Source organism: Rutidosis leptorrhynchoides, chromosome 2 (assembly GCF_046630445.1).
Source record: "Rutidosis leptorrhynchoides isolate AG116_Rl617_1_P2 chromosome 2, CSIRO_AGI_Rlap_v1, whole genome shotgun sequence".
Lineage (NCBI taxonomy): Eukaryota > Viridiplantae > Streptophyta > Magnoliopsida > Asterales > Asteraceae > Rutidosis > Rutidosis leptorrhynchoides.
This window is the reverse complement of record NC_092334.1, coordinates 110671045-110682751: the sequence shown is the minus strand read 5'-3', so window position 1 is coordinate 110682751 and position 11707 is coordinate 110671045.

The following is an 11707-nucleotide window of genomic DNA, read 5'->3' as shown; positions in this document are numbered from 1 at the left end:
CTTTCACCCATTCATTTCCACCTCCATCTCTCTCTCTTTCTCTCTAGCAAGAACACACACCAAATTATCCAAATTCATTCATTCATCATCTAAATCCGGATTAAGGAGCTAGCAACCAAATAAATTACATATTCGTGATCCTCTCTTCATCCTCTTCGTTTTGGTACCAACTTCATCTCATTTGGGTAACTTTCTAAAATCACTAGATTTTGTGTTCTTGATGTTTTTAACTTATAAAAGTGTTAATTAGTGTCTATGGCTCAAGTCTAACATGAATATATGATTTATATGCTCGATCTCGTTGTTTTAGTGTAACTAGCATGAACTTGAATTTTTGGTGTGTTATTCTTGAATTTTGGATGATCATATGTTGTTAGATGTTAAAAGTTGATGTTTTAATTGTGTTACTAGCATCACTAGCTTCAATTTGATGTGTAGGTTGCCTTAGAAAAACTTCATGAACTTGATTATTGATTTTGGTGAATTTGGGTTAGGGTTTGATGAACTTGAAATGGACTTTTGATGCATTGAATGCCATGGATTATTATTGGTAAGTGTTTAGTTGGATTGTATGCTTGATTACCTTCGAAACGGCATATCATTCATGTAAATTGGTTACCCGAATCATAAAATGCGTTTTTGGAACTTGAACTTTGATTATGAACGTTTAATTACGGTTTTTGGTTGTTGTAAGTGGAAGTTTGGTTGATGAATTGTGTTTAGTTGTGTTCTTTGTCAAATTACCTTTCCAACGATATAAGGTGCGAGTTCTAAATGTTAGCGGTTTGTAATTTATGCTTGAAAGAGTTTTGATTTGGGACTTGAACAATTGAGGCTGACCAGGTACCAGCGCACGGCTAATGCCGCGGCGCGGCCAGACCATGTCGCGGCGCGACATAAGCCTTGGTCAGGCTCTGACCACCATGTCCAAATTTCGAAAAATGTTTGGCATACTACGGACCTCCGATTCACATGAAACTTGTTCTAACATGTTCACATATGATTAAAAACCTCAGAAAAATAGTTCGGAACCCGACCCGAACGTGTTGACTTTCGTTGACTTTGACCGACCAAAGTTTGACTTTTTGTCAAACTTAACCAAATGATTATGCAACCTTCCTAACTTATTTATATACTTGTATCTTGCATGAAACTTGGCAATTTGATTTCACATGCTAAATAATCGAGTCGTAACGAGCCATAGGACTAATTGAACATCTTTGACCTATCGTGTTTACCGTTATTGATACGACCTATTTGTTTAGGTCAAGACTAGCACTATCCTTCGCACACGTTATTTTGTGAAGTACTTTACTACTCGTGCACTCAAGGTGAGATCATAGTCCCACTTTTACTCTTTTTGAACTTATATTGGGATGAGAAAACATAAACGATTCTTTTGAACTAAGTGAACACAAGAACGGGAAAACAAACATTCTACATACGAGTTTAGAACAAAATCCTCAATTTGATTATCATTAGTTACACTTGCCGGGTGTAAGCGAGAACTTATGTTATATGGCCATATGGGTTGACAACCCTCATCCTTGACGGTTCGCTACCGTCTACGGATGAAATATATTTTCGAGAATCAGTGTTTGTTCTAGCACTAAGTGATGGGGTATACAATGGAAGGAATGTTAAGCTTTGATAATTGGGTGCTCGTGAAACAAACTTTTGGAATGTATTACTATTATTTCATTGATGCAAATCTTGTGGTTCACTTGTACTTACTTACTTAAACCTATGATTTCACCAACGTTTTCGTTGACAGATTTCTATGTTTTTCTCAGGTCCTTGAACGATACATGATACATGCTTCCGCTCATTATTTGATACTTGCATTGGATGTCGAGTATATGTGCATTTCATGGAGCGTCTTTTGACTTTACTTTAAACCGTGTCGCCTAGATTTCATTCGTATTATAACGTTGTAACTTAACTATTGGTTGAACAATTCTTGTAAACTTTGGGAACAATCTTTATTTTGAAATGAAGGCGACATATTTTGGTCAAACTTTGTCTTAAAGACTTATGACCACGTAACGGGACCTAAGTAGACGGCGCCGTCAAACATGATTTGGTCGGGTCGCTACAATATCCGCCAATTTCTAGGTCTCGCCGGTTACTACCAAAGATTTATTGAAGGATTCTCTCTGATTGCGTGTCCTTTGACCGCGCTGACTCACAAAGGGAAGAAGTTCATTTGGGAACCCGCACACAAATCAGCATTTCAAACCTTGAAGCAGAAGTTAACCACCGCACCTATCTTATCACTTCCTGAAGGCAGTGACGATTTTGTCGTTTATTGCGATGCTTCGAAAAGTGGTTTTGGTTGTGTATTGATGCAACACACAAAGGTTATCGCTTACGCCTCCCGTCAACTGAAGATTCATGAGCGGAATTACACTACTCACGATCTCGAGCTTGGAGCCGTGGTCTTTGCATTAAAATTGTGGAGACACTATTTGTATGGAATGAAAAGTACTATCTTTACCGATCACAAGAGCCTCCAACATATATTAGATCAGAAACAACTAAACATGAGACAGTGACGATGGATTGAGACGCTGAATGACTATGATTGTGAACTTTGTTATCACCCTAGCAAGGCCAATGTTGTAGCTGACGCTTTGAGCTGAAAGGAGAGGATGGCACCTCTTCGTGTTCGGGCTCTGAACATCACCATCCATTCAAATCTCAACAGCCAGATCCGAGTAGCCCAAGATGAGGCTCTCAAGGAGGAGAATATATCTCATGAACATTTGAACATACTTGTCTCTCGATTCGAGGTTAAGGAGACTGGACTTCGATATTTTGCCGGAAGGATTTGGGTACCTCTTTACGGAGATCTACGGAACCTTATACTAGATGAAGCCCACAAGTCGAGATATTCGATTCACCCTGGAGCGGGCAAAATGTACCACGATATTAAGGAACAGTACTGGTGGCCAAATCTTAAGAAGAACGTTGCAACGTATGTTGGTAAGTGTTTGACTTGCTCGAAAGTTAAGGCCGAACATCAAAGACCTTCTGGGTTACTTTAACAACCGGAAATCCCGCAATGGAAGTGAGAAAGGATAACAATGGACTTTATTACCAAGCTACCAAAGACGGTGGGCGGATACGATACCATTTGGGTTATCGTTGAACGTCTTACTAAATCTGCACACTTTCTAGCGATGAAGGAAACAGATACGATGGAGAGACTTGCTCAACTATACATCAAAGAGGTTGTATCTCGTCATGGTGTACCTTTATCGATCATCTCAGATCGCGATCCCCGTTTTGCTTCTAGATTTTGGCGTTCTTTACAAGAAGCCATAGGAACCCGTCTCGACATGAGTACTGCTTATCACCCACAGACCAACGGGTAAAGTGAACGAACGATTCAGACTTTAGAGGACATGTTGCGTGCATGTGTCATTGATTTCGGAAAGGCCTGGGAAAGGCATTTGCCGTTAGCCGAATTCTCGTACAATAACAATTATCACTTGAGTATTAATGTCGCACCTTTTGAAGCGTTGTATGGCCGCAAATGCTGATCTCCTATTTGTTGGGCCGATGTAGGTGAAAAGCATATCACCGGACCCGAGGTAGTCCATGAAACAACGGAGAAGATTGCTTAAATTCAAGCGAGACTTAAGACGGCCCGTGATTGTCAAAAGAGTTATGCTGACCTCAAACGTAAAGACTTTGAATTCAACGTGGGTGACCATGTAATGTTGAAGGTTGCACCTTGGAAAGGTGTGATCCGTTTTGGAAAACGTGGAAAGTTAAACCCACGATACATTGGTCCCTTTGAAATCTTAGAACGTGTTGGACCCGTTGCTTACCGTTTGGATCTTCCAACTCAATTGAGCTCAGTTCATCCTACCTTCCACGTGTCAAACTTGAAGAAGTGTCTTGCTGCACCCGAACTTATCATACCACTGGAAGAACTTACAATTGATGACAAACTCCACTTCGTGGAAGAACCTGTTGAAATTATGGACCGTGAGGTCAAAACTTTGAAACGCAACAAGATTCCGATCATCCGAGTAAGATGGAATGCCAAACGAGGACCTGAGTTTACCTGAGAGCGAGAGGATCAAATGATGCAGAAGTATCCTCACCTTTTCCCAACTCCTCCATCTACCTCAGCTTAAAATTTCGGGACGAAATTTTCTTTAACAGGTGGGTAATGTAACAACCCAGAATTTTCCAACCTTATTATTAATATTTATTATTAATACTCGCGCTTTAATAAATGTATTTATATACATTTACTTGTTATCGTATTTAAATTTCCATGGCCCGACTAGTCTTTGTGACACGCGTACTTTTCACGAATAATATTTTTAAATATTATTTACATTCATGATTAATTTTTATTAATCATTTTTAATTAACTAAGATTAGTGGTTAACTACTTGGGCTTTTATTTACTTGTTGGTAACTTGGGCTTGAACTTTTATTTAATGGCTAGTAAGCCCACCCTACACATTATTGGACTTGTAAGCCCAACATATTAACTAGTATTACATTAAGTATAAGCATGGATAAATTAGCTTAATTTAGAGACAAACCTTTCAAGCATGCAAGACCATTCTCCCATGCATTTAACCTCATTAACTCTTCTAGCTTCCAACATCCTCCCACACATGAAAAGCAAGCTTTGACCTCCCATTTTAAGCCTCAAAACCGTCGGCCACTAGTGAGCTAGGAGGAGTTCATTTTTCATTTCCTTGTTACTTATTCATTTACATCTCACTTCATTTTCACACACACTTACTTGCACTTACCTTTCTCTCTAGTATTCTCTCTCAAAACTAGTAAGTAACAACAAAGTTCTTCTTCCTTTTCCTCTCTAAAAACCGTAGCCTAACACTCATCATCATCATTCTTACTTGCTAAATTACTTGTTGTTTGTTGGTTATTATTCAAGATCAAACTTCCTAGTTTGCATCTTCATAGATCTTGGTTACTTCCATCTCTTTTGTTGATGAAGAATCAAGAACAAGAACTCAAACTTGTTAGTTTTTAGTTCTACATTTAAGTGTTTTCAAGACTAAAAGTTTATAAGTTTTATAATCTTCTTTATGTTTATGTTTTGTAGACTTGAATTCTTAAGATCTAAACTTTAGTTTGAATCTTCTCAAGTATAAAGCAAATATAAACATAATACTTGTAGATCTAGTTTATTTCTTCATTTTTATGTACTTTAAAGTTGTGATTTGGTCAAGTGTTACTAGTTAACCTTGTTCTCATATTTCTTGGAACTAAAAGTTAACTTTGTAAGTTCAAGAACATGGAAGTATAACTTTTTAGTTATAACTTCATATGCTTGTGTTGAATTTAACTTAAGGACTTTAGATCTAGACTTTTGGGTCTAGGATCTTCAAGATCTAACTAAGAACTATGTTCTACAACTTAAGATCTTGTTTGCTTAAGGTTATTTTCAAGTTTGTAGTTTAATATTACTTTTATAACTATTGTATGTGTTGGATCTAAGATCTTGATGTAACTTTGGTTCATTAAACATCATACAACTCTTAAGTGAGTTGTTCTACATATCTTAGACTTACACTAGTGTCACGATAGCCAAAACTTGGTTAATATTACTTTTAGAGTTCATGTATGTGTCGGATCTAAGATCTTGATGTAATTTTGGTTCATCAAACTACATACAATACTTAATTGAGTTGTGCAAATTATCTTAGACTTACACTAGTGTTATGATGGTCAAACCTTGGTTAAGATGATGTAAACACATCAATGAGTTGTACACTTGAAGCTATATGCATCAAGGATGAGAACCGGGATGAGCATCAAGCACCAAGGACCCACCGGAACACTTTAACTTACTATTTTCTGGGTCTGACCCGACCACCTGGGCTACTATAAAGCTGAGTTTTAGTTAGATCTGTTCGAGTAGATAATTTTTCATTTAAGACTCATCTAATCCGAGTTACGGTTTAGGATCTATGGCCCTCCGAACGTCACTATGTCCTTTTAACATTGTGCTGAAAATTCTGACATACTCGCACTTAAACCGTCACCACAGTCAAATGAAAGTTTGGTTCTGGAATTTTTACAGCAACTAAAGGACTTATATACAGAGCCATGACCACTGGTCTCACCTCAATTCAGTTTGTATAGAGGCCGTGGTGACTGATCGAAGTCAGCCTTTGTTTTAAACTCTTTTCTAGAATGAAACTTACTTTACACTTTTTGTTTGATGATGAATGATGATGATACTTAAGACCTAATTTACATACATTTAAACCTATTGGGACGATTTACTGACTTAGTAACTTTTGACTTAGGTTGAGGACCTTCCGGACCAACGTACTTGCTTACTTTTTCCCGTGTCAACTTAACTACTTAATCACTGTGAGTTATAGCATCCCTTTTTTACTTTAACTATTTTGAGAACTGAGAATACATGCACATTTTATGTTTTACATACTAGGCACGAGTACTTAAACTTATATATGTGTGGGTTATACAACGGCATAAACATTCCCTTTAGCTCGGTAACGTTTAGTCATTGGTTTTTGAACCGCTGAACGCGAATCTTAGATATGGATCCATAGGGTTTGACATCCCCACTTGGGCTAGTTGCGCTAGCATTTAATGGGTGTTTAATACTTCGTAAACATACGCACTTGCCAAGTGTACTTTTAGGGGGTTATAAACGTTAAGTTAGTTACCAAGTGCCCACGGTTAAACATATACTTTACATACTATTTTGAAACGCTCTTTGTAGCACTGAAATCTCGTGGCCTACCTTACATTACTGTCATACTTAAACAATAGCTCACCAACCTTTGTGTTGACATTTTTAAGCATGTTTTTCTCAGGTGCTTAAGGTTGCTTGCTTCCGCTGTTGTACTAGTCATGCCTTGTAGACTCCGCTGCGCTTTTATAGAGATGTCACCGCATGAAACATTTTATCTTGCATTCAAACTTTATTACTTTTGAACATTGATTTGTAACGGCCTCAGGGTCACGTACTATTATCTTTGCTTCTATTCATAGGAGCATACTTTTGGGTTGTAAAACATTTGACGTTGGTTATGACGTCACCTTTTATCATGAATGCCAACTTGTTTTGAAAACGCATATAGTGTTTGACCTTGTAATGATCCTGTTGTTGATGATTTGTACACGATGGTTTTGTACGGGACATCACAGAAGTAATCATGATGTTAGGCTAAATATTAAGATTGGGTAATTGGACTTTGTACCATAATTGGGGTTTGGACAAAAGAACAACACTTGTGGAAATTAGACTATGGGCTATTAATGGGCTTTATATTTGTTTAATTGAATGATAGTTTGTTAATTTAATATAAAGATTTACAATTGGACGTACCTATAAATAACCACATCCACTCGATCGGACACGATGGGCGGGATATTTATAAGTACTAATAATCGTTCATTTAACCGGACACGGGAATGGATTAATAGTCAATGGACTTATTAAAACAGGGGTGAATTATATACAAGGAAAATTGGTGTAATTATAGTTAAAATCCCCAATTAGTTGGAATATTTGACTTCGGATATAAGGATAATTTTACGAGGACATTCGCACTTTATATTTATGACTGATGGAATGTTATGGACAAAAACCAGATGGACATATGGAATAATCCAGGACAAAGGACAATTAACCCATGGTAATAAAATAAAATCAACACGTCGAACATCATGATTACGGAAGTTTAAATAAGCATAATTCCTTTATTTCATATTTCATCGCACTTTTATTTACTGTCATTTTATTGCACTTTTAATTATCGTACTTTTTAATTATCGCAATTTTATTTATTGTCATTTTATCGCATTTTAATTTATCGCACTTTAATTATTGTCATTTACTTTACGCTTTAAATTAAGTTATATTTATTTTTAATATTTTACATTAGGTTTTAACTGCGACTAAAGTTTTAAAATCGACAAACCGGTCATTAAACGGTAAAATCACCCTTTTATAATAATAATACTACTTATATATATATATTTATATATTTACAAATATAGTTTTAAAAATATAGCGTTAAACTTGGCTAGCTCCCTATGGAACGAACCGGACTTACTAAAAACTACACTACTGTACGATTAGGTACACTGCCTATAAGTGTTGTAGCAAGGTTTAGGTATATCCACTCTATAAATAAATAAATAACTTGTGTAAAATTGTATCGTATTTAATAGTATTTCATAGTAAATATATAACTATTTCGTATACACCTCTACGCACATCAAGTATTTTTGGCGCCGCTGCCGGGGAAAGTTCAACGCCGAAAGCGCAACGCTATAATTTTTTTTATTAAGTCATAATCTATTTCTGTAAAAATATACGTTTTAATTATTAAAAATACAAGAAAAAGAAAAATATATCTATATATTTTAAGTTTAGTTAAATTAAAAAGTTTATATTTTATTATTTATTGTGCAAAAGTTATAAAAAAAGTAATAAGTTATATTTATATTTTATATATATTAAAAACAGAAAAATTAAAAAGTAAAAAAATAAAAATAACACTGAACCTGCACAAATTCGACCTGCACCTCAGCTGAGTTTGCATAGTCCGCACTCGTGGTACTTTTTTCCAGTTAGGATCCTCACTCGCGGAGGTTTCTGACAGGTCAAACATTGGACATTAATTATTACGATTTAGGGTTTAATTTAATAAATATTATTATTATTAAACCCTAATTATGGTTAGTTATTTTATTAATTAGTTTTAATTTTATTTAATTTTTAATATTTAGTTTAAATTAGTTTTATTATTTATAAAATTAATACTTTTATAAAAATAATAATATAAAAATAATATTTTTATAAAAATTAGTAATTTTATCATTTTTTGTCTCTTTTTATAAATTGTATATTTTTATTATTTAGTATGTAATTTGTATTTTTATCGATCGTAACTAGTTTTAAGATATAGTATTTGCCGTAGTTATTTTATTTCTAGATTTTTAGGCTTTGCCGTAAAATCCCTTAAGTGCTTTTTCTTTAGATTAAGATTTAGATACTTTAGAATTTTGCGACGCCGTTTTAATATAAATTTTAGTACTTTTTAAGTTATTGCCATCTTGGATATAGTATTTCTTTTAAGCTTTAATACTTTTAGATGCAACTTTTAATTTTTAGTTTTTAGACTTTTAAGTTTCGACGCGCTACGTTCTTTTTATTATTTTTCGACCTTTTATTTTTCGACGTTTTTCGATGCGCTATTTTTCTTTCTTATTTTTCGACGCTCTAGTTTTTAGGACATAGAATTTTCTATTTCTTCTCTAAAATTTCTTTAAATTTCAACGAAAAATTATTTTAAGTGGTTAAATTGATAGACATCCAAAATTTTCCGATTCGTAGTAATAGTTGGATTTGTTAGTGGCGAGTTGTGGGCTTCCGATTTAAAGGGTCCTGGCTACCTGCTGCATCTATTGGCGATTCGAAACGTGGGCAAAATCAGAAAAGTCTATTAATTTGATAACTTATATAATTTTTATCTTTTATAACTAATAGGATATTCAGTGAATGCACCGAGCAAAACGTTCACCACCTTTTATACGTTCACCACCTGTAACTCGATCAAGACATTTAGCTAATATTGTCGCCGTTGATTTTTCTTTAGAATCGTCATCAAGTCGACCAAGTACTCCAATTCAAATTTTCGATAATCCATTTTTTGAACCCGACCTCACAATTGAGAATCCGGAGGATATTCAGGGACAATTCAGAGATCCTGAACCATTAATCTTTCCTCCGGAACCACCAATCATTCAAACAGAGATTGTCGAGGAACAACCCATTAAATCAGAATCCTCTAGTGATTCAGACTCAATAAATTCAATCATGGAAAATATGGAACCTCTAAGTATGGAAGACCGAATGAGAGCTAAATGCACTAGCCAAGGTCACGCAATTACTCAACCAGACATTAATATCAAAGGACAAATCCGACACATGGTAACTAATCAATGTCAATTTAGTGGTGCGCCGAAGGAAGATCCAAATGAACATCTTCGTACCTTTAATAGGATCTGTACTCTATTTAAAATAAGAGAAGTGGAGGATGAACAGATCTATCTCATGTTATTTCCCTGGACTTTAAAGAGAGAAGCCAAAGATTGGTTAGAATCGTTACATGAAGGGGCGATTGATACATGGGATGTCTTAGTTGAAAAATTTCTTAAACAATTCTTTCCGGCATCTAAAGCCGTAAGACTTCAAGGAGAAATTGTTACGTTCATACAAAAGCTAAACGAAACTCTATATGAAGCGTGGACAAGATTTGGAAAGTTATTGAGAGGATGTCCGCAACATGGTTTAGACACTTATCAAATAGTACAAATATTCTACCAAGGATGCGACATCACTACACGAAAAGACATTGATATAGCAGCTGGTGGTTCCATTATGAAGAAAACCGCAACTGAAGCTTACAAAATTATTGATAACACTGCTTCCCACTCACATGAGTAGCATCAAGAAAAAGATATCGTTAGATCATCTAAAGCAGCTAGAGCCGATTCTAGCCATGACTTTGATTCCATTTCTGCAAAGAGAGATGCCGTCGAGAGACGAATGGAAAAGATGACAAAAGATATTCACTCAATACGAATTAGTTGTGAGCAGTGTGGAGGACCATATTTGACAAAAGATTGTCTCAGTATTGAACAAACAATGGAACAAAGAGAGAATGTTTCATACATGAACCAAAGGAGTGGAAATAATTATCAAAATAATTATCAATCGCCAAGACCAATCTACAATCAAAACCAGAATTATAACCGAAATGTTCTATACAACAACCAACAAGGTCCTAGCAATCAACAAGTATCCAATAATACTTACAATCAGCAAAGACCTATTTTTCAAAACAAACCACCACAAACCGATGATAAAAAGTCAAATTTAGAAGATATGATGTCGAAGCTAGTTGAATCTCAAACGCAGTTTTTCACATCTCAGAAACAAACCAATGAACAAAATGCTCAAGCATTTAGAAATCAACAAGCTTCTATTCAAAATTTGGAACAAGTAGTAAGCAACCTAGCAAGGTTGATAGGTGAAAGAAAACCAGGAAGTCTACCTAGTGATACAAATGCTAATCCCCGGAATGAAACAGCTAAAGCCATTACCACAAGAAGTGGTATTACACTTAAACCACCTGAAATACCTGTAATTTCTGATGACTCTATTCCTACTCCACAAGAACCACAACCTGAGCAAGATAAGGAAACAGAACCGGTAGTTGAAAAGGTTAATGAAGATAACACAGTTAAGGCTAAACCTTATGTTAAACCATACCAACCACCACTTCCTTACCCGAGTAAATGAGAAAAGAAAGACTTGAAGCCGAGCAATCCAAATTCTTGGATATGTTTAAACAGATAAATGTAAATCTTCCTTTCATTGATGTGATTTCAGGAATGCCTAGATACGCTAAATTTTTGAAAGATCTAATCACAAATAGAAAGGAAATGGAAGAACTCTCGGCTGTTACTATGAATGCTAATTGTTCTGCAGTGCTGTTGAATAAGATACCAGAAAAATTATCTGATCCAGGAAGTTTCACAATTCCATGTTTTCTGGGTAGTCTTAGTTCAATAAAAGCATTGGCAGACTTATGTGCTAGTATAAATCTAATGCCATATTCACTATACGCTAAACTAGAACTTGGAGAATTGAAACCAACAC